The 25522-nt window shown below is 41.7% G+C and overlaps 1 pseudogene; it reads right to left on the bottom strand.

Moving 5' to 3' along the window:
- Positions 1–16114: 16114 nt before the first annotated feature.
- LOC121133381 lies at positions 16115–24922 on the bottom strand (annotated as a pseudogene).
- Positions 24923–25522: the final 600 nt, after the last annotated feature.

Genomic DNA, 25522 nt, shown 5'->3' with positions numbered 1-25522 from the left:
GGAAATATCCCTTCTATGAGGATGTAGAGGTGCGAAGACACACACCTTTAATCCAGATCTTCATGCAAATAGACACACCTTTACTGTGGCCACACCTTCTGCTGGATGACTTTATAAGACCATGAAAGAAGGTGGCTTTTGCTCATTTGCCACTTGCCCTCGCTTGGTTAGCAAGTCCATTCCTTCACTGTAATTAGCCTGTACGACTTTGATGTTCAAGCATATATTGAAGATCAGACAAGAGATCCAGCTTTGTGGACTGAGAAACTCCTGGATTTTGACAACAGACTGTAAATAATTCCAATAAATTCCAGAAAGTAGGGTTGATTTAATTATTTTATAAGATACACTGTTGCTTGGAGTGCACATAAACCCTTCCCCCTTAGTGTTGATTCTAAGCTGGGACTTGATCCCAGCTACAATGAAAGAGTCAGGGCACTGATATGTTACAGAAGCTGAAATAACAAAACAAAGCAACAACAACAAGAAAAAACACTGTCAATTCTTACAAATCCCTGAGTGGTTGGTGCTTACAAAATTTCAAGGAGGAATTATGAATAGTGATACATTCTAGTCCATTGTGGGTTTTTTTGTGTCTTGTTTTCTAGATAGGGTTTGTCTATATAGCTTTGGAGCTTGCCCTGGAACTCTCTCTTTAGACCAGGCATTCTTTAAACTCACAGAGATCCAAATGCCTCTGCCTCCCCTGTGCTGGGATTAAAGGTGTGGCCCACCTACGCCCAGCTTGTATTAGTCCATTTGTACATAGCCTGCAGCTGAGCCTTAAACTTAAATATTGGAGTCAGTGTTCCCTGTGTATACAGGAGTAATGAGGTTACAATGAACCTGATAGGGTTGGAGATCTCTAATCAACTGAACTTCAACATAGCACAGTTGTTTCCTAGTTTGTTAGTTTCCTTCCTGGGATTTATGTTTGGTGATTCCTATTCATATTTACAATGTTTGGTTTGTTCTAGGGTTAATTTTTGCCTGTGTATTCCCTTTCTTCATTAATTACTATGTAATATTAAGTTTTAAAAATTACATCTCTTATTTCTCTTTGGATTCTTTCCCCAATTAAAACCTATTTAAGTATGTATCACACATGTCCAGTTTGAATATACCACATCTATGCCTGCCTTATTGTACTTTGGTCATATTCTCCTCACTGATTCACTCCTTCCAGCATAACTTTGTTACTAGTACTATGACACTGACAATGTCTCAGCTCCCTGATTCCTTATAACCCAGAAAACACAAACACGTCTGATTTATGTGTGTGGACCTGTTTTGTGTCTTTTAAATCTATACATAGTTCTAGTTACTTTCATTATAACTCTAGAGTTCACTAGTTACTGTGCTTAGTGTGGTCTCTTCCCCTTAGTCTCCTTATATGCTATGCAAATGTTCAGTTTGTTTACCTTTAAGTAATCTCCAGTCCCAAGCTGAGGCCATTTTGATTTTGAATGAAGGGATCTACAGTGTGTTGCTGAGATGGTTGTGAAAAGTCAATTATTCTCATTAATGACTTTCTCATCAATGCTTAGTAAGTAAAGGAGTTTGTACTGTATTTGTGTGCTAATTTCTTTGTGTGGTCAGGGTAATACTGGCAAAGGTATTAGTTTGGATGAATTCCTTATCTTTACCTATCATGAAGTAGTTTCTGTAACCTTGGTATTTGTCTTAGTTTCTAGAGCTGCAACAAATCACCCTTACCAAGAAGAATTTTCAGAAGGAAAGTGTTTGTTCATCTTACACTTCCAAGATCACTGTTTACAATTAAAGATAGTCAGGACAGGAACTCAAACAGACAAGGTTACTTGAGGCAGGAGTTGATGCGAAAGCCATGGAAGGGTGCTGCTTACTCTGTTTTGATCAGTCTGTTTATGTATAGAACCCCAGACCAGAAGGATAACTCAAATTGAACATGGTCCTCCTCCATTGCTTCCCAATTTACAAACCACAGCTCATACTTTGCACAGGCTCATCACCAACACAATGTTTGCCATTTCCTTCCACCTGTCAAAACCCTGTCATTTCATCATTGCACACTTACTCAAGGTCCCCAACAAACACAGGATAACAATATGTCAGCTCCTGAGAAGAAAATGGCTGGGCCACATTGAAGATCATGCAGAACTTCCAAGTAAAGAAAACCTTCCCATGGTCATTGAGGCTATGTGAACCATTGGCTATACCTATGAAGAGATTATGCCATCCCTATCACACAGACAACCAAATGATAGAGTCACAGCAACTTTCAATATTCTGAAACACAAATTGAGCTGTGAGGACAGTCATCATCAAAACGAGAAGCCCTGGTTAATCATCATCCCTGTTCGTGCTCTTCCCCCATGCTTCATTGCTTGTGGGCTCAGTGTAATACTGGCACAGGGATCCATTTGGATACATTCCCTTCCTTTTCTTTTCACAAAGTACTTTTTTTTTGGTTTTATGAGACAGGGTTTCTCTGTTTTGGAGGCTGTCGGTCCAGCCTGGCCTCGAACTCACAGAGATCTGCCTGCCTCTGTCCTGGTTTTGTCTTAAGGTTTCAATTGTTGCAACAAAACACCATGACCAACAAGAGTTCAGTAGGAAAAGTTTTAATCAGCTTACATTTCCAAGACCTCTGATTGTTCTAAAGAAAGTCAGGACAGGAATCCAAAGAGAGCAAGTCACTGAGGCAGGAGCAGATGCAGATGCCATGGAATGGTGCTGATTTCTGACTTCATCAGCCTATTTTAGTGTAAAACCAAGGATCAAAAGTCCAAGTACGTAGACAGGCTGAGTCCTGCTTTTTGATTACTAATTGAGAAAGTGCCTAACAGCTGTATGTCATGAAGCCATTTCCTCAACTGAGGTCCATTACTCTCCGAAGACTCTGGCTTCTGTCAGGTTGTCACACAAATGCCTGCAGAACAGTGTTCATCCTTCTCAAAAAGTTTTGATAGATTCAGGGCATCCAAGAAGCCTGGGATCTACCTGGTTTGGAGTCAGTTTTTTACCAGCCGTACTTGTTGTTTATGACTCAGCTGTTTAATGGCTTTTCAATGTTTATGCATATGTAGGAATTCCTTTCCTTTCATACTTTCAAATTTCCTATGGTTTAATAGTTGAACCATCCCTGAAAGTCCCTGTGGATTGTAAGCTGTTTAGGACTTAACCTTTCTTTTCTCATTATTTAATTTGTATCTTGTGTCTCTTGCTCACTTTGGGCCAAAGATTTTCATTTTGATATGTTCTTCACATTTTTAACCCCTGTATTGTCCTTATTATGTACAAAGCAGTGATTCCACCATTGATATTTACAATAATTTCTCATCTACTGCTGTGACATTGGGTCTTCTAGAATTTGGATAACACTGAAGTACATCATTGGTTTCTTTAGGCTCTATCTGTTTTCATGGTACATAATTTATAGGACTAAACCTCCATCCTAAAATCGCTTTAATTTTTTTTCCAGCATTGTTGTTACTTGGGATTCCCAACAAGAAAAAGTAATTGAAATTTAGAGAACATCATGGTCGGGCACATTGAGGAGGACATCATTGAAAAGGATTTCATAATTGTAAGAACTCTAGGCTTTGGCTCATTTGGGGAGGTGAAGCTTGCTTGCCACCTTCCCACAAATATACATGTTGCTGTCAAGGTGCTTGAGAAAAATCACAATTCTGTGTCTAACATTAAATCTGAAGTAAAGATCCTTTAATCTTTGGAGCACAGAAACATTGTTCGATTTTTTCACATCATAGACACACTAAAAATGACTTATGTGGTCATGGAGTATGTTCCAGGAAAGGATTTGCATATGATCCTCAAGAACGTAGGGTATCTAGGAGAAGGACGCCAGACCAATATTTCAACAGATTGTGGCAGCAGTGCAATTTCTCCACAAGAGGCTGATTACACATCGTAACATTAAGTTGGAGAATATCCTCATTGACAGAGGTGGAAACATCAAGCTTTGTGAGGGGCAGATGTTGAAGAAGTTCTGTGGATCCTTGCTCTATATGGCTCCAGAGATCTTAGCAAGGAAACCCTTTGATGGCCTAGCTGGTGACATGTGGAGCTTGGGAATTGTCCTATATGTACTGGTCACAGGACAATATCCATATTTTGAAACAACAGCTCCTGCTTTGTACAGGCTCATCACCAACACAAAGTTTGCTATTCCCTTCCACCTGTCAAAACCCTGTTATATCATCCTTGCACAATTACTCAAGGTGGAGACCCAGCACAGGATAACAATATGTCAACTCCTGGAAAGAAAATGGCTTGGCAAAATTGAACAGCACATGGAAGCTTCAAGTAAAGAAATCCTTCCCAGGGTCCTAGAGACTATGAATACTATTGGTTATACTCATGAAGAGATTGTGTCATCCCTAATACACAGACAACCAAATAATAAAATCACAGCAACTTTCAAAATTCTGAAGCACAAATTGAGCTGTGAGGAGAGTCATCATCAAAATGAGAAGCCTTGGTTCATCCACAGACCTGTTCATGCTCTTCTACCACTTTTTCCCTTGAAGAGGAGAGCCAGTGAACCAGCCTTTCCAACATTTCAGAAGGTGGGAAGGGTCACTCTCAAGGAAGAGAAAAGAGATGCTGAAGCAATATCATGGCAATAAATGCTACTGCCTTGATCTGAATCCCAGGTCAGATTGAATAATCCCAGAAGGAGGTTTCCTGATTGTCAATGTCATCAACAGTGCCCATGGGGACATTGCAGTCAATATGAATACTCTGTACAGCCTGGCAGATGATTTATCCTCATTTGAATCAGCCCTGGATAAAACACCCACTGGGTTTCCAAATTTGGATGTCTCCACAGAACAACAATCCATGGGCCAACATGACCAGTGATCAGTCAAAGCTTGAATCCACTGCCTTTGGATCTAGGACATTCAGGGCCTGAAAACTGATAAGTAAGCAAATTTCCCATGCACTCAAGGCACTGTGATTTTCTCTAGAACCACTCCGTGGTGAGACTTGCATCCACATGAAAGCTACAAAGAAAAGAGGTGACACTGCAGACAATAAGAGACCTATTTGCTTTGGCCACACACATGTTCTCCTCCTTTGTATTTGTATTTTGACTATGTTATTTTAATAAATACAAGGTTGAAAATGACAAATGGTACCTCTCAGAAGGCAACTTCTTGGCATTTCTCCCCTACAGTCAAAGTGAGACACACACACACACACATGAATGCACGAACACAATTGGTATCAAGGCTTATTAGGTTTACAATGATAAATCTGAGCTTTCCACATGTTCAGAACCCATTAAGAACCATATTACCTACACACAATGCACCTCATAAACTTGTTTTCTATGTATAAATCTATCTAAGTATTGCCTTCCCTAGTGTCAAAGAAACAACCCAATCCACTCTCTCCTCTCATTTTCTCAATACACACAAACATACACACACACACACACACACACACACACACACACACACACACACACATAAAGAAAATGCTAGGTAACAACACCCAGTAGTCATGCTCTGCCTTATAGAGCAACTACCTTATACACATTGGTTCACTGTGCCTGCTAGGTAGCCTCTCTCCTCCAGTTAATGCATACGAATCTACATATCAGGCTCTGGTACATGACACTTCTCCATCAACTTAAAGTCCCCTTACATATATCCAATTAGCTATTACAACCTACCACATAGCGTCTGCCTTACATTATAGTCTCTATTCATACAGGGAGAGTGACATGTTCTCTATATTTCTCTCCCATTAAGCTCCACATGCACATGTTTGCTAGGTGTCATGTCCTGTATACCAGGACCTCTCCTAATTCCAAGAACTACAATGGCAAAATGAGGTAGATATCAGTCCTACTGTGCATCCCCTCCTCAAGTTCCTCAGCCCTCATACACAGATATGCTCAAGCTCCTACAGGGTACAAACTTTCCTATAACAAAAACATGCATAAAAAGATGCAAATTAGCATACAGCATGCTACTTTAATTATTATTTCTACTGCTAAGAAGATATACCATTAAAGTGAATGGAGGAAGCAATTGAATTGGATGGCTAAGAGCACCACATGTTTATTCTATAATCACTGTGCCAAAATATGGTGGTATGAGGACACATATGATCCTGAAGCTGGAGCTGAGAGTGGGTATGGAGCTACATCTTCATCCTGCAGACAACTTTTACACATGTGACCTAAAAACTCACTTCCATAGGCATACTATTCCTCCAACAAGACCATACCTTGTAGGAGTGAACACAACAAAGCTATCTGCTCATCAGAGCAGGGTCAAGGTAGAGATAAAAGGAAGTGAAAGGAAAAGGGGCTTCCCTTTTTCTCCTGGAAGCCAGCCAGGCTTCTAACTCCTGGTCTGTGCGACTCTCTCCCTCTCTCTCTGGTGTTTCAGTTTTCCAGAGAAAAAGCGATTGTGTGCCAGCCTACAATTCCATGGCCAGAGAGTCTGGGAAACAGAACCTTCATTTAGTGGCTGATGGAAGAAGAGGCAGACTCCCACGGCTAAGCACTGAGCTGAACTCAAGAAAGCTAGTAACAGAAGGGAGGACTGATGACCAAAGAGATTAAGACTGGCCTTGTTTAACCCCCAGAAACACCTGGCCTGACAAGGGTTAGCTCTTGAATCCCAGGCTGATGCCTGGGGATCCAGCATGGGACTGATCAAGGCCCCCTGAATGTCGGTGTCAGTGAGGAGGCCTAGGTAATCTATTGAGCCTTGGGCAGTAGATCAGTATTTATCACTGGCATACAAATGGACTTTGGACTCCCATCCAACAATGTGAGATGCACTCTCACCCTGAACCCTTGGGGAATGGTCTAGGCCCTGCCCTGGATGAAATGACAGACTATGGGCACCCCCATGGGGGCCTCATCCTCCCTGGGAAAATGAGGGGATATTTGGAAGGTTGGGGGGAAGGGCAAGGGAAACAGAGAGGGACCTGGAACTGACTTGTGAAGCAACCTTGTTTCTAATTTAAATTTATATATAAAAATAAATAATAAAAATAAAAAATAAAAAAATCTTTAAAAAATCTGGGAAAACTACAAACTGTCCATCTTCTTTTCTGATGTCAATGCACCAGATATTCCAATAATTTCATCTGTTTTTGCTGAAAATGACTTCTTTTTCCTAGGCTGGTTCTACTCCTGATAGATAGCTATTGTTGGCAGGTATCCCATGGCATCTCCAACATCCTGGAGTATTCTAGACAATCACATACGCAGGTTCATGCAATGGCCTCTGTAGGCCTTCATTCAGAGAGATCCCTGATATAAGCCTGGCCCCAAAGCCTTCCTAAATTGGGGAGGGAGATTCCACAAAGCTTTTCTTCTACCATAGACACTAAAGCCAAAACCATGTAGGTGAAGCTGCAAGGTGGTCTTCTTGTTTAATTACATCTTAACGAACTTTTTGTTTTCAGTGGTTTCCTTACTGCCTGTGCTTGAGTGTTCTGGATTTTTTCTCAGTAGACCAGGCTTGCTTAAAGCTCAGAGGTCAACCAGCTTCTGCCTAGCTACAGTTGGGATTAAAGGTGTGCACCAGTACACCTGGCTCTAAATTATTCTTTAATTCCTTTTTATCCAAGGGAAACTTAATTGGGCAGATTCTTGCCCTGAGGCCACAACTCCCTTTATCCCAAGTCTTAATCTGTTTATCTCCCTAAATAAACACAGGATGTAAATCCAGTCCAGTTACTGGTGCTCCTATTCTACTCAAATTCTTCTGTTGTGTGCCTTATTCTAGCTCAGTTTACTCCTTGTCATCATAAATCCTCATTAGGGTTACTTCTAATATTGAAACAACACAGTCTATGCTAGGCTGTTTGGGATTTCTTCTGCCAAAGGGATTCATACAAATCTCCTCAGTTTAGTATCAGGCAGACTCTTCAGACAAGGGCAAGCAGCAGCCATTTTGTTCACCAAAACATCACCACAATTATCTTATAAATATTCTTCTCCTTTGCAACCTCTTGATCCAGTCACCCACACACTTCAAATCAAACTCAGCACCACTGTTTTCCTTGCTTTCACTAGTATGGCCTTTTAAGCATCCCTTAAAATTTACAACTGCTTTCCTAATCTGTAGTCCCAAGGTCCATATTCCTTCAAAAAAAAACCATGGTGTGGTCTCTCACAGAGATGTTCTGGTCCCTGGTAGTGTACAACTTACTGGCACAGGAAAACTTTCTGAACACAACCCCATAAGCACACATACTTACACCAACAATTAATAAATTGGACCTCATGAAACTGAGAAGCTTCTGCACTGCAAAGGACACTGCCATTCAGATAAAGTGGAAGCCTACAGATTGGGACAAGATTTTTAATAACTTCACATCCAGTAGAGGGATAATATTCACAATATAAAAAGAGTTCAGTATTTATTCCTGGCATATGAATGGACTTTGGGAGAACCTTTTCACATGGAAGGATGGTCTCTCATCCTGGACACTTGCGGAGAGGGCCTAGAACTTGCCCCAGATGATATGACAGATTTTGGATATCTCCCATGGAGGTCCTCACCCTCCCTGGGGAGCAGAATGTGTATTGGTTGGGGGTTTAAGGTGTTTGGTGGGGGTCAGAGGAGGAGGGAAGTGAGAGGGAGTTGGATTGACATGTGAAGATAGCTTGTTTCTTATTTAAATTTAAAGAAAACAAAAACAAAACAGAAATGGTAAAAATAAAAATTAAATTAAATAACTATCCGGGCAGCGGTGGCACACGCCTTTAATCCCAGCACTCAGGAGGCAGAGACAGGCAGATCTCTGTGAGTTCAAGGCTAGGCTGGACCGACAGCCCCAAAACAATACAGAGAAACCCTGTCTCGTAAAAAAACAAAAAAATAAATCAATAACTAGATGTCAAAAACCTCCAATATACCACCTAAAAATGTGGAGCAACTTAAAAGGAGAATTTTTGAAGGGGGAAACACAAAGGAATTTGAAATAATTAAGGAAAAGTTCTGCAGCCCTAATTACTGGTGGAAGCCCCAATCAGGCCAACTAACTCAGGTGTAACCAGGAGTCCAGATGCAGTGCTTGAGTTCATCTGCCCCACAACTATCCCATGTACAAGCTGCTGGAGCACATGAAGGTACAATTCCCAGGTCTGCCTACCAGCCTCGCGACTTGGGGATGTTGTTGCTGTAGTCAGCACTGCTTGCCCCTCTGAGAGACTGATCCAGTGTAGTGGGTGGGGCTGGGGTGGTGTGGGACAGTGGAGCCTGGCAAGGCTTGGGAGCCATCATCAGGGAAGATAGGTGGGTTGAATCCTGGAACTCACATGGAACATTCTGCAATCCTTCTAAGACCTCCCTAGTCACAAGATCACACTAACCCTGAGCAACATCAGGATATGCAAGACCAGTCCCAGTGATAATCCAGTATTTCTGGTTCAAAAGAAAACAGAAAATGTCTGGTGCTAGTGGCTCATGCCCTTAAGGCTACTATACTTGAGGCAATGGCACCTGGATCTCTTGAGTTCAAGGCCAACTTGCTTACAAATCCAGTTCCAGGATAACAAGAGCTGTTACACTGAGAAACAACTCTCCAAAAAACAAAGAAAGAAAAGTAAACTAAAGGGATGGAAGGAGGGTGTGGAAGGGAGACAGTGAGGGAGGGAGAGGTGAAGGGAGAGAGATAAAAAGAAAAATTTAACTAATTGCATTATAAATCTCATTAGGAAAAATAATAAACTGTGTGCCACACTGCAGCTTTTGAATGTTTTAGGCATGAGTGGAAGATGAAAGTCTCACATCTTAAAATTAAATCAGGAAGGAGAGAGAGGGAATGCCTTAGGCTAGACTCCTTAATCTCAAGCACAAACCCAGTGATGGACTTCTGCCATTTTGATGGCAATTTTTGGTTGTCAGGTCGACTCGATCTGTAATGAACTACAACTCAGACATGGAGGGCACACGTGTGAGAGATGGTTTTTGATTGGTTTGTTCTGAACCAAGAGGAGGGAAATAGACCTCCTATGAAGATGTACAGGTGGGAAGACACATGCCTTTAATCCGGATCTTGAGGACAGAAGACACACCTTCATTTTATGGCCACGACTACTTCTGGATGACTGTATAAGGATATGGAAGAAGAAGGCTTTTGCTTGTTGCCCCCTTGTCCTTGCCTTTTTAGCAAGTTCATTCCTCCACTGGAATTAGAGAATATTTCTTTCAGGTTCCTATACACTTATTGAAGATCAGTGAAGAGATCCAGTATTGTGGACAGAGCAAATCCTGGAGTTTTGGACTTTGAGCTCACATCAAGCCATTGCTGGATTAGCTGGTCTGCTGTCTGTAAGACATTCCAATAACTCTGGGATAAGGTGGATGGATTTAATTGGTGCATAAGGTACTCTGTTACTATAGAGGATTCTGACTACAAAGTCACCAAGGCTCTACCATATGGAGTTCCCCAAATAGGACAAAAACTTGTGCTTAAATGTCCAAAACATAAGGTCATGTTTCATTAAAACTAGCTCAGTGGTTTAGTTCACATTATCCCAGACACTGTGAGTACTTGCTTTCCAGTAGCTACTGCTACTTGGAAAGCATAGAGGTGAAGCTTTCTAGGAAGCAAGTCACTGGTGGACAGAGAACTTCTATGCAATTTCAACAGCCAACTAACCACCCAGCTCTTAAAGGAACCTTATTTCCCAGCCACATGGCTTCTAAGTCTGTTGAAAGTCTGAGTGCAAATAAACCCTTCCTCTGTAGAGTTGATTCTTAACTGGGACTTGATCACAACCTTGATAAGAATGACCAGGGCACTATTATGATATTGAAGCTGAGAAAACACTGTCAATTCTGACATGCCTTGATTAGTTGGTTACTTGTGACATTGCAGAAAGTCCTTATGAATGATAGTAGATACTAAGCCACATCTACATAGCCTACAACTGGGCCGTTTCCTTGTACGTTGGAGGCACTATTGGATGCTTACACAGCAGTTAGAATGTAACAATGGTCCTGATAGATTTAGAGCTCCCAAATGGCCTGGATCTCAACATAGTGAAGATGTTTCCCAGTGTGTTGGTTTTCCTTCCTGGGTTTATGTTTGATGTTTCATATTTATATTTACAATGTTAGTTTTTGTTCTAGGGTTAATTGGTATTTGTATTGCCCATTTGTTCATTAATTATTACCTAATTTTTAGTTTTGAAAATAAAGTCTTATATCCCTTTGGATTTTTTCCTGTATTGAAACATCATAAATGCCCAAATTTGTTTATACCATTTGTAAACATGCCTGTAATATACTTTGACCATACTCTCCTGCACCAATTCACTACATTCCAGCGTACCCTTGTGACTGATATTGTGATATTTCAAGAGCTAAGCATCCCTCCTTCCTCAAGACCCAGAAACACACACATGCGCACACGGGCACACACACACACACACACACACACACACACACACATAACACACACACAAATATCTTATTTCTGTTTGGGGACCTCCTTTGTGTCAAGTAAAACTATATTTAGTTGTAACTACTTTCATTATAAAACAAGGATCTACTAGTCACTGTGCTTAGTGTGGTCTCTTCCCCAGATTATCATTACATGCTATGCTAATGTTCAATTTGTTTACTTTGAGGAATAATCATGTTTCTGTGTGAGGCCTTGTTGATCTGTAATGTGTTGCTGAGAGGAATGTGAAGTATCAAGGACTCTCAGTAATGACTTTCTCATCTACATTTATTGAGGAAAGTTGTTTATACTTTATTTATGTGCTTATTTGCTAGGGGGCTCTGGGTAATACTGGCACAGGTATCAGTTTGGACGCATTCCTTTCATTTCCCTCTCAAGAAGTATTTTCTACAAACTTTGGTGTTTGTCTTAGGGTTTCTAATGCTGCAATAAAACACCATGACCAACAATAAAGTTCAGAATAAAGGGTTTCTTCAGTTTACACTTCCAAGTTTGCTATTCCTCTCTAAAGAAAGATAGGAAAGGAATGCAAACACAGCAGGTTGCTTGATGCAGGAACTGATGCAGAGGCCATGGAATGGTGCGGCTTCCTGGCTTGATCAGTCTATTTTAGTACAGAATTCAGGACCACAAATCCAAGAATATAGCCAATCACAATGGGCTGGCCCTTCCACCATTGATTACTAATTTAGAAAATGCCTAACAACTGTATCTCATGGAGACTCTTCTTCAACTGAGGTCCATTCCTCTCTGATGACACTAGGGTGTGTTAGGTTAGCACACAAATGCCTCTAATACAGTGTTCAGTCTTTCTGAAAGTTTTGATAGATTCAGGGACTCCAAAAGGCCTGGATTCTACCTGGTTGGAACCATGTTTGTTACCATCCACATGATTATGACTCATGTGTTTATTTGTTTCCATTTATCTGGTTTCAATATTCACACATGTCTAGGCATTCCTTTCTGACTTTCAAATTTCCTATTGTTTAATATTTGAAACATCCCTGGAGACCTTCTGAATTTTTTCTTTTTGAGATATGGTTTATACATGGCTTTTGAGGCTGTCCTAGAACTAGCTCTTATAGACCAGGCTGGTCTCAAACTCAGAGATCTGACTTCCTCTGCCTCCCCAGTGCTGGTATTAAAGGCATGTGCCACCACTTCCCAGTTGACCTTCTGGATTTTTATTTGTTTAGGATAAACACTATTTTATCCTACGCTTTAATCTGATGGGCCAAGATTTTTTTATCATTTTGTTACACGCTTGACATTGACCTCATCACTGTTTCTGTGACCAAGTATTGTCCTTTCCATGTGATTCCAGCTGTGATACTTACATTGATGTCTCATCTAGTGATTTAACATTGGATTCTTCTAGTATTTGGATGTCACTGAAGTGCATCAGAAGATTGTTTGGGTTATCTCATATTTCATGATAGAGAATTCATAGCATTAAAGCTCTATCCTAATATTGCTTTAATTTTTGGTTCTAGAATTGTCTTCCACAAGAATTTCCAACAACATAAAGTGGTTGAAATTGAAGTGAACATCATGGCCAGTCCTTTGGACCAGGACATCCTTGAACAGGATTTCAGAATGTTAACATCTATAGGCTTTGGTTCATCTGGGAAGGTGAAGCTTGCCTGTCACCTTCCTACAAATACACAAGTTGCTATCAAGGTGCTTGAGAAAAATCAGAATGCTGTGGCTGCCATCAACTCAGAAGTAGAGATCCTTCAGTCGTTGGAACACAGAAACATAGTTCAATTTTTCCAAGTCATTGACACACTGAAAAGGACTTATGTGGTCATGGAGTATGTTGCCGGAAAAGATCTGGCAATGTTCCTCCGAGAGATAGGCTATCTAAATGAGGAGAAAGCTAGACCTATATTCCAACAGGTTGTGACAGCTGTGCACTTTCTCCATCAAAGACTTATAGCACATCGTGATATTAAATTGGATAATATCCTCAATGACAGAGCTGGAAACGTGAAGCTTTGTGACTTCGGAATGGCTATTCAGCTCACAGATGGGCAGATGTTGAAGAAGGTCTGTGGCTCCTTGCACTATATGGCTCCTGAGTTCTTGGCAAGGAAGCGCTATGATGGACTGGCAGTTGACATGTAGAGCTTGGGGGTTGTCCTATATGTACTGGTCACAGGAAAATTTCCATATGAAGAAACCACAATTTATGGTATGCACAGGCTCATCACCAACACAAATTATCACATTCCGGACCACCTGTCAAAGCCCTGTCACATGCTCACTGAAAATTTACTCACTGTCCATACCCTGCACAGGATGACAATATGTCAGCTCCTGGGAAGAAGTTGGCTGGGCCACATTGAAGAGCATGTATAACCTGCAAGTAAAGAAATCCTTCCCATGGTCATTGAGACTATGTGCACCATTGGACTAAACCTGTGAAGAGATTGTGTCATCCCTAAGACACAGGCAGTCAAATAATATATTAACAGCAAGTTTCTACATTCTGAAACACAAATTGAGCTGTGGGGACTGTCATCAGCAAAATGGAAACACCTGCTTGAAGAGCAGTCCTATAGGTGCTCTTCATCCCCTTCTCCACTTGAAGAGGAGAACCAGTGAACCAGCCTTTCCAACAATTATAGAAGTGGAGAAGGGTCACTTTCAGGAGGTTGGTGTGCCAGGAAGAGGGATGAGATGCCAAAGCTATAGCATGCACAATCAACTACTCCTGCCTGGAGCTGATGCCCTGTTCAGATGAAATAGACCCTGAAAGAAGTGTCCTGATGGCCAGTGATATCCACAGTGCTACAGGGGACATTGCAATCAACATGAATACTCTGGACAACCTACCTGAAGATCTCCACTCACATCAATCAACACTAGATGGAAGACACTCATGCTTTCTGAATACGGATTTCTCCACAAAGCAACCATGCTTGGGCCCCAATGTGCCCAATGACCAGCCCTAGGTTGGACCCACACCCTCTGAATCCAGGCAATTCAGGGCCTGGAACCTGATGAGGAAGCTAATTTCCCATATACTCAGAGCACTGTTCTTTGTTCATGAAACACTCCCTGGTGAATCCTGTACCTTCTTGTAAGATACAAAGTAAAGAGAGGATCATACAGTTCATAAGATACCCATTTTCTTTGACCACAAAATGTTTCCTCCATTGTATTTTGACTGTGTTATTTTGTTTTATTTTTACTGTCATAATATTATTAATAAAAGTTACATTTCTAGAGCCATTTATTTGATTCACAGACTGCATTGACACAAAAGGAGGAAAACAATTTCTTTTCCTACAAAACATTTAACAATACTTTATTTTCTCATGACACATACCTGATGCATAGTCTCTGTTATTTGTTACCCAAAGTTGTAAAAATGAAAGTCTCACATAAAAAGTTATTTTTCTTTATATAATGGCCTTCAGATTAAATACCTGAATGTTACATGTATTACATAGAAGTGGTTGTAACATTAAATACTCTAATATTTAGAAAAACATTAAGAAACCAGTTTTTGCATAGCTGTCACGCTTTAAACCTGTTAAGTTTCATTTATACTTTTAAAATTACACATCTGTCAGTATACAAGTTTTTTAAACACATTTAATTCTTAAAAGCCTTCTAAATTTACATCTTTTCAAACACCATTTCTGTAACAACTCCCTCATAGATCTACTTAATAATAAGTTAACCAAAAAGTTGGTAACATGTATCATCCTGGCAAGATGACTTGTTAGTAACAAGGGCAATTATGAAGTCAACATTTTAAGTGTACCACTACAAATGAATAGAGCATCATAAAATGCAAAAATGCATAGAACAGGTGAAGTCTCTTTAGGTCACTAGTGCAGATGGAGGGTTCAGCTTAGAGTATGATTTTTCACAGGGAGCCTGTGTCTAAGAAGCAAAACAGGAACACCATCATTTCTCTTCAAACACATCTAGTGTGTTTTCATTCAAGTGGCTTTTATGTAACTTATCTTTTTACTTAATCGGTCTTTCCCTTAAGAACACATTTTTAAGCAATAAATTTGACTTCATGACATGTGCTTTTTAAAATACACGAAATTCTACAGTCAACTACTTCTCTTTATATAAAATAAATACCAACAATGCACTTATAAATATGTACATGTTCTCATAATCATAAAATATTTAATTTTTATAAGCTTAATTACTGAATGTTAATACAAAATACATTAATTAATATCTGTACAATTTTACTTTATAAAAAGTTTTCTTATAGCAGCATTATTATTGCAAATGAAATGTGATCAAATGGCATTGCACGGGGACTCTGACCATAAATCAGCTTGGCCAGCTGCAGTGTCCTCTGCAGGGGATGCCTGTTCCCATCTACAGAACAGCCATTTTCACAATACACCAAAGCCATGAGGGGTACAAAGTACCTGACCTTATGTATACCCCCAAGGTTCCTCCATGTGTCCAGCAAGGTTTATTAAAATGTCCTCCAAAATCCAAGTTACCTTTATGCCCCCAATCAGCCATAGCTAAAACAATCATATTGATGAATAGTGTTTGTAATTGAATCACATGAACTTATTAGGAATTAACTTACATAATTCCACGAGAAGAGTAAGAAAAGAAACTGAGGATTGACCTGAAACTTGATGACATTATCACAAATAAAACTTCCCATATCTCAAACACTCATATTCAGCTTGTTCTTGCTGAGCTCATGCTCCAGACTGCCAATCAAAGCATAGATACTTTCTTGCAGATCTCTGAGGTTAGCCTGGTGACTCCTCATAGACTCCATTGTCTCCATTGTCAAGTGCTTCTGGAACTTGCAGCCTTTAGATATGGGGAGTTGCTGCTTCATCATGACCTCTGCTCCATCGGTTTTGTGATGATACCCACTCTCCCTATCTTCTAAGGGAATGTCATCATAATTCAAATCTTTAAAATTTCCTTTCATATTTAAAAAATAAATTTCCCCACAGCTGCTCCAGTCTCCTGCAGAGCAGCTGCTGAGTGGACTATCTAGTCTGGTCTGCCTTGGCCTCAGCACCCCCAATGAATCCTTACTGCTCAGATTCGATACACATGGTTGCTCTTTTCTTTCATCTCAAATGATTCAGAGATGACTGCTGCAGGCACAAACTGTCTAGGGGTTCTTTTACAGCTAAACATTGCACTAGACAGACATGGAGCAAGTAATGGAGAACTTTAATGTGTTTCTTAGAGTCCAAAGCACTTGTGAACTCTATAGAATCGTTGAAAACTCTGCTGTTGTGGGTCAAGACTGTTGTCTCTGGTTAAGCAATGCTGGACCAAATCACACAGCCAAGTTCTGGCAGGTTGTCTCATTCACTTTATTGTATTTAGCTGCCAGTTTCAGGTGATCTTAGAGCACCTTTAGGGTTGCCTTCCCAACATCCAGCAAGCAATTCAGCAGGCCAACGGTGAACTTGGTGTTACTGAACTCATTCTCACAACCATTTGCTGATATTTTCAAAGACTTTTCACTGGTTTGTTGTCAGTGACTGAGAATACCTGGCTTGAAAAAAAATAACAAAAACAAAAACCAAAAAACAAGGCCTGGTGTTGGTGGTGCATGCCTTTAATCCCAACACTTGGGAAGCAGAGGCAGGTGAATCTCTGTGAGTTCGAGGCCAGTCTGATCTAAAGACCAAGGTCCAGGACAACCTCCAAAACAATACAGAGAAACCCTGTCTCAAACAACAACAACAACAAAGAATACATGGTTTGCACACAGACCAACAGTTTTCTATCCTTCTCAAAAGCCTCATGAAGCTCCTTCTTGACAGCTGCTGAACCATCCAATTGATGCAGGCCTACAACCTGGCAGTGCCTCCATTCAGTCTCCACGATGCATTTCTCTATCAACAGTGGCGCTATCGAGCCCACATTTTCTTTCTCTATGACTTTCTGAATGTCAACACCAACCATGACTGATTCACAGTTTTTATCCAGACCATGGAGAGAATTCTCCCACTGTTCCAATGAAGGTCACTTTGGCTTAAATAAGGCCTCTGATTTCAAGTTTGACAGCCAGATGATGTTTCTTTGTCTCTCTGAAAAAAGTAGGCAGGACAATTGTGCCATGACAGCACACTGGACTTCTCCTTGGAATTGGCCTCCCAGCTGAACATGACCAGTTTCAAATGTTGTGCGTTTTCGATCTCTATGATGAAAGTGTGGTCCTTGTCTAAGAATGTCGTCTGACAGTGTGAATAGCACAAAAAGACATCTTTGGAATCTATCCGGTGTGGCTTCAAACCCTCTGTGCCATAGAAGTGCCCGCTCATGAGCCCTGAGATGTACTGTGAGCACTTGGGTTGGTCAGTGAAGCTGTAATGTCAAAAGGAATCTATATCTAATTCATTTTTGCTACAACTGCTTGGAATGGCTTCTCTCCCTTTTCTAAGTATGTGCTCCAATCCATGCTGTCTAGATTTGGTTCTGAGTTCGAGTGAGTCACCATTACTGAGGTAACCTCCCTTGCAGGAATACTTGGAGCTCCCAGTGGCTTTTTTTCTGGTAAGTTGTGCTGAGATGATACAGTGGTATCAAGATGGTACTGGCTTATAACGTTCCTGGTTGGGTTCCCAGAGGAGGCCATTTGTGACAGTTACATTTAGACAAAGAATGGGTACTTATCTGGACTGTTCACATAGTGCAGGGTTCCCCTGGCACCCAGCTTTGGGCTGAATTCTGGCATCATTTTCATTTTTGTGGAAAGTTTCCTCACAGTGCATGGAGATTTTATTTTATCTGGCAAAGACTAGGTAACTGAACTGCCTTTCTTCACAGGGCTAGGGCTTAGAGAATATGGTTCCATAGCTCTCATTTCAGTTCTGTTTGTAGAAACAAAGATCCCAGGACCTGTGTAAGCATATTTCAACATAGGGATGTCCTCTGCCATCATGCCTTGTGTCCTGTGCCCTAACCTCTGCTTGCACTGCTGTTTAGCTTCTGTAGAATGGATGGAATCTACAGAAATAATTCCATTTGACTGTGTTGTCCGGAGACCACCTGTGTGTTGGGCAGGACACAGCAACTCTTCACCATGAGGCTCTGCCTTCCTCAGGTCTCCAGCAGACAAGATGCTCACACTGAGAGGGAACCTCACTGTGACAGTGTTTCCCTCCTCAAGATTCAAGACACTTGCTATGCCAAGCTTCCTCAGGGATGGGATTCTGCCATAATCCTTCTTCATTATCAGCATCTTTGTCCTCACTGAAGTCCAAAGAGCAGTTTCCTGATAAGGGATCGCTGGCAGCATTACACATCAAATGTGTGCGGTGTTCCTTGGAGGACTTATAGAAAGGCAGTGATTGTTGTATCTGGATGGAGACACGGAGGGAGGGAGAAATTACTTCTATCTTGGCACTGCTTACTTTCTTCCAGACTCTGTGACCTCAGGGTGCTCATTTACAGCCAATGGCCTTTCTTTGAAACAGTGATGTTGTTAAGGGGTTGGCGACCTCCAAGCTCAGCATTATCCTTTACATCTTCAGGTCCCCCTTTCTTCAATGGAGACCCACAGTCATTCTCATATAAGTGTGCTGTCAGTGTGAGTCTATGGTCCTTAGTCACCGAAAGGATGTGGTTTCTGTGCCCTTTCCAACTGCCCAAATTTGGAGATGTTTCCTACTCTTCTGAAACTTTGGGTGCTGTCTGAGGAGCCTGACCCTTCATCCCCAGGGACAGCAGATGTCCTTTGTACATCCAGTCCTGCAGCTTCTTGACTGCCACTGCAGGCAGATTGAGGAGGGGAGGCCCCTAGGGAAGGCCTGGTCTTCTTGGTTTCTGGATAACACAGATGTCCCTAAAGGAATGGCCTGGATCCTAGCAGACAGAAGGCAGGAGAGCTGTGGACACAGCAGCCCTGTGGCTGCCCCTCCTCCAGTCATCTATCCCACCTCCACTTGTAGGGGTCTGGGTAGGGGGATGGAGAAGTGGAAGCTTTTCCCTGTTTCTGTGCACACCTCGGGAGAACCAGCTATCCAGCTGCTGCTAGCCCACCAATGGAACAAAGGTGCCTCCTCATGCAGAGGCTCTAGAGACTTCTGCATCTGGACAGCCTCTTTGGAGGACTCAGTGGCCTTCCTATCCCAGACTCCTTTGGAGGGTCCTGGGGCGGGGACACCTGCTGCCAATTGCAGTCCTAGCCTTGGGGGCTGCAGGCTGGGAGCACTGCTGCACCTTGGGAAGGGGTGACTGCTGAGCCTGAGCCCTGCTTCTCACCAGTTCCTATAGCCACATGCCCGAGTCAGGAGGCAGGTTGTGCATGGCCTGGATCAGCAGATAATTGGCTTCTCCCGACTGCGGATCCCCAGGAGGCAGACCTCCAAAGCCTTGGAGGAGCCCACCCCTGAGGAAGGCAAGGCCCGCAGTGCTGCATCCGCCCCCTCGGGCACATAGCACGCAGGCAGTTTCTGGTAATTTTTGCTGCCTTAGTCCTCTCTGTGGTCTCCGCTGCCCTGGTGGCCTGTGATGGAGCAAGCAAGTATGCGGCCCATAGCGGGGTCTTCTGAGCTCAGCGAGGCAACAGGACCCACGCTCCTTGCAGCCCAGCTCCTCCAAGCGTGCCTCCTCAACAACCTGGCTCGCCCTGGTCCCAGGGCTGGCTCCAAGTCCTTAGGGGGCCGAGGTGGCAGAAGAGGCTCTCCATAACCTCTGCGGGTCCTTGCCAGCTCCTCACATACTTGGCATGACTCTGCCCTCAGCGGGTGAGGACACAGAAGCAACAGAGCACATGCAGCGACTGGCGCCGACTGTGTTATTTTAATAAATTACCTTTTGAAAATGACAAATGTACCCTCTCAGAGGGCACCTTCTAGCTATCTCTCCCTTAACAGTCAAAGCCACATACAAACACACCCACTAATGCATGACCACACACAACATGGAGCTTACTAGGTTTACAATAATAAAGTTCAAGCCTTCCAAGTGACTATGGTTTTTAACTTGCTCAGTACCATATTATCTATTAACAAAGCCCCACATATACATGTATGTTTATGTGTCGGTTCTTGCTAGTTATTTCCTTCCCTGGTGCCAAAGCAACACCCCCATCTCTCCTCTCCTCTCCTGCTCTCCCTCCAGTCCCTTGTCCCCTCTCCTCTCCCTTCCTTTACCCTCCCTTCCCCTCCCTCCCCCTTCCCTCTCCCATGCACTAGAGGAATTACTGGAACAACACTACACAACTAGAGTCACCAGAGAAGAATGGATCTCAGTTGATGAAATGACTCCATGAGATACATTTCTTAGGCATTTTCTCAATTGGCAAACAATAAAGGACGAGCAAGTATGAGTGGTCTTCAACTTGGACTTTTGGTCCTGGGTTCTATACAAAAACAGACGGATCAAGCCAGTCAGAAATACCCTTCCATGGCCTCTGCATCAGCTCCTGCCTTAAGTGACCTGCTCTGAGTTCCTGTCCTGTCTTTCTTCAATTGTGAAGAGTGACCTTAGAAGTGTAAGCTGAACAAACCCGTTTCTTCTGAATATTCTTCTTGGTAAGGAGGTTTTGTTGCAGTTCTAGAAACTAAGACAAATACCAAGGTTACAGAAAATGTTTCATGAAAAGGAAATGTATGGAATGCCTCCAAACTGATACCCGTGCCAGTATTACCCTTAGCATCCAAAGAAATATGCACGTAAATGACATATAAACTCCTTTCCTCACTAAACATTGATGATAAAGTCATTAGTGAGAATCATTCATATTTCACATCCAGATCATCAACACACTGCAGATCCCTTCATTCACAATCAAAATGGGTCAACCTGGCACAGGAGGATACTTAAAAGTAAACAAAATGAACATTTGCAGAGCATGTAAGGAGACAAAGAGGAAGAGACCACGCTAAGCACAGTGACTGGTGAACCCTTGTGTTATAATGAAAGTAGCTAGTACTAGATATAATTTTTAATGACACAAAGCAGATTCACAAACAGAAATCAGACTTGTTTTGTGATGTCTGAGTTCTGAAGAAGCAGAGACCTGAGTTGTTGTCAGTGTCAGAGTATCAGTCACAAATATATGTTGGTAGGAGTTTAATAGTGCAGGAGAATATGATAAAAGTACAGTACAGGCATGCATGGAAATGGTATTATGTAATTGTTAATGTGTGGTATATACTTAAACTTGTTTCAATTGAGAAAAAAATAATCCAAAGGGAAATAAGAGACATATGTTCAAAACTGAATATTAGAAAATAATTAATAAAGAAAGGGAAAAGACAGGCATGAATTAGCCCTATGGCTGTGGGGTGCCTTCCTCTGAGTCTGGAAGCTCTCTCTTCCTTGGGAGAGGATTCTGTAAATTCCAGATTCTTGAAAGTGAGGGGAAAAATCTGCGGACTGCAATCTTGACCTCCATTGCTTGACACACAGGTGTCCAAAGTTATATGAGAAAGCCTGGGGCAGAGAAATAGTTCCATAATGTGGTTATGGCACACATATTACTTGAACTTGTGGCAGGCTTGAGCTTCATAACAAAAGGTGTGTCAGCCTGATGAGAAATCAAGATGCTCCCCCACAGCAGTATGGAATTATCTACCATCCCTGTTGGCTACTGTATCTCATTGGTGATCTTGGTATAGTTGGGAGCATGGAGCAATCCTGCCTCAATCAACAACACACACCAGACTGCAATGTGCCATCTCTGGTGAACACTGGTGGTGAGGCTGCCTTTGTCCTTTCCAGGTTTTTCCTTCACCACAGGAAGTGTGGCTGGGGTTCTGTGTATTATCTCCCTGTGTGGGCAGTATGTATCTGACATGGTGTTGACCCAAGGAAGATGGTAGCCCACCGAAAGGAGGAAAGGTACTTCAGGAAACACTTTGGTGTTTATTGAGAGTGAAGAGGTTAACATGGGGACCTGGGAAGTCACCTATCAGGAAATGTTGACTCCTCTCAACCTCTGGAGATGATGCAAGGAGACATCTCTCTTGTAACAGTGTTTAAAAACAATGATACCATAAAAATTTGCTCCAAATAGATGGAACTAGAAAAGGTCATCCTGAGTGAGGTAACCCAGAACCAGAAAGACAAATATGGTATGTACTCACTTATAGTTGACATTAGCGTAAAGTAAAAAATAATCATGCTACAATCCATAGACCCTGAGAGTTATTAACACTTAAGGCTCAAGTACTGGATGCATAAATCTCCTTATGAAGGGAAAAGAATAGATATCCCAGGTGGATTGGGGAGAAGTTTAGATAAGTTCTAGTGATGAGAACTGGAGGGAAATGTTTGGGTAGGTCAAGGGAAGAGTATTGGGAGAGACCACTGGAATCTGGGACATCTTTAGGACAAGCTAGAAACCTAGTTCAATAGAAATTCCCAGGAATCCAGGATGGTGACCCTAGATAAGACACTGAGCTATTGGGGATACTGAGCCTGAATTGGCCATCTCCTATAACCAGATAAAACTTCTACTGGTGGGATTCAGAAAACAAAGCAGCCATGAAGCCTTCACTCTATGATTTGTCCTGCTAAGAAGATGTGCTGGGTGAAAGGTAGAAATTGTGTGAGTGGCTACCGATTATTGCTTCTGTTTGATGCCTATATCATAACGAACCCACCCTTGACACTGCCTAGAGGGCCAGGACAGTGATACTGCATATGTCAGAGTCTTACAATAGAATCAAACACACCTGAAAAAACATAAATGAAATGATCCTGAATAATATTCTGCCTAGCCAAATTTTTATCAGGGAACCTTCTACCAACAAGTGATGGAAACCAGTGTAGAGACCAACAGCCACACATTAGGCAGAACTTGGGGAATCCTGCAGAAGAGAGGCAGGATGAATTGTAGGAACCAGAGGGGTCAAGGACAACAGAAGGAAACCCACAGAATCCACTAACCTGGGCCTATAGGTGCTCACAAGAGAGTGAACTGACAACCAGGGAGTATTACATTGGATTGACCTAGGGCCTCTGCATGTATATTACTGTTGTGTATCCTGGTCTTTCTGTGGGACACCTGACAATCATAGCAGGGGCTGTCTCTGACTCTCTTGACTGTTTTGGGACCCTTTCCTCTTACCAGGTTGTCTTGTCCAGCCTTATCATGGAGGAGGTGCCTAGATTCAATGAAACTAGATATGCCATGGCTGGCTGATATCCATGGGAGCCATGCCATTTTCTGAAGACAAACGCAGGAGAAGTGTACAGAGTGGTGTTGGTGTAAGCATTTAGATGGATCCTGTGGGATGAACATGGATACATTATGGCACTTGGGAGCCAATGAATATTGAGTGTTACAGCTCAGTAGGAAAGGTATTCTGGCACTGGTGAGTCACAGAATACTGAGTGTCACGGCTCCGATGGAAGATATTTTGGCAATCAGCATGCAAGGTATCCACAGGTCACAGTAGAGCATAGCAGCTTAGAGCCCTGCTTCAGGGAGAGGCTTCCCCAGTGTATCAGTTCTGCCCCAGGATGAGAGTACTTCCCAGTGATGTTGTTACAGTTCAGTCCCAGTCCCCCAGAGAGCAGTGTGTAACAACCTAGCTTAGCCAAGATAAGGTTTCCCTTGGCAAAAAGTGTGAGCTTAGAAGATGCCTCCATGGGTAATGTTGCTTGCTACCATGCTGACAACTACATGGTAGGAGGGAGAAAATCAGTTTCTGCAAGTTGTTCATCTCATATCACGGTACACACATTATCCCCAACAACAAATAAAGAAACAAATAAAATCTAATAAATTTGAAAAAAGATGGAATATCACTTGTCAATAAACACATAAAAATGTGTTTTTACTTCTCAGAAGTTACAGACTGGATAGTAATGGTTTTCCTTGCTTACCAAACTCAGAAAAGAAACTCACTAAAGAGATGTAAAGTGTAAAGTTCTGAGAGACATTGAAAGATAATGTGAAAATGCAAACAAAAAATAGAATGAAAATTAAGTACATGACCTTGAGCTCAGCAAGATAGGAGGAAAGAATATGAAGTAATTTTGTCTAAATTTGTCAAGTCGAAATGGACTGGAATTTGTTGATGTAATTACTGCCTGTATATATTGTATATTGTTATTGTACTTGTTGTGTATAGTTATTCTTATGTTATGTTGTAGTCTTCCATTTTGTAGTAGAAAGCAGGGGGAAATGTGGTGATATATTGTTTATGTTTTAATAAAGCTTGCCCGAGGATCAGAGTGAAAGCTCGCCACAGCCGTAGAAGCCAGACAGTAGTGGTACACTCTTTTCATTCCAGAACTCAGAATACAAAAGTAGATGGATATTTGTGAGCCCAAGGCCACTCTGACCAACACAAGAATGAATCAGTCTCAAAGAGTTACATAGCTCACACCTTTTAAAAAATTTTATTTCAATATCTTAAAATTGAAAAAAAGCATTTTTTACATAGCAATCCCAGGTCCCTCTCTCTCCTCTCCTCTCACTCCCCCACTGACTCACAGTCCAACCCATTACCCACTCCTCAGAGACGGTAAGGTATCCCATGGTGGATCATCAAAGTCTGTCACAGTATTTGGGGCAGGACTGAGGCCCCATACCCCAGTATCCAGGCTTATCAAGGTATCCTTCCATAGGGAATGTGCTCCAAAAAGCTAGTACATGCACTAGGCATGAGTTTTTTTGGAGGAACTTAAGTAAAACCATCTATCTTGTTCCCTTGGTTACATAGATTTTGTTTGGATGGGGTACAGGGTTCCAATATGTAACTGTGTCTATCCTGAACTCCTTTCATAAACCAGGCTACCCTCCTACTTAATGATATTCATCTGCCTTTGCCCCCTGAGTCTTAGAATTAAAGGAAAGAGACAATACACCCAGCTTGTCTATCTAATTAATAAATTTTAATCCTTTCTTTAAAACTTCACTGTAGTTTTGTGCTGTTTGTGTTGATATTTTCTCTTTCTTGGTTTATATTTTCACAAATATATCACCATTTCTGGATGTAGCTTTGTATTAATAAAGAAGCCATATTGTTTCAGTGTGTATATTTCTTCACAATCCAATTGAGCAATCTTAGCTTTTCAGCTTTCAATATAGCTTTATAAAAAGATCTTTTTAAAAAAATAGTTGTGAGATTTCTTTTTT

The sequence above is a fragment of the Mesocricetus auratus genome, unplaced genomic scaffold (genome assembly GCF_017639785.1).
Source record: "Mesocricetus auratus isolate SY011 unplaced genomic scaffold, BCM_Maur_2.0 Super-Scaffold_100021, whole genome shotgun sequence".
NCBI lineage: Eukaryota > Metazoa > Chordata > Mammalia > Rodentia > Cricetidae > Mesocricetus > Mesocricetus auratus.
This window is presented reverse-complemented; position numbering and strand designations above follow the sequence as displayed.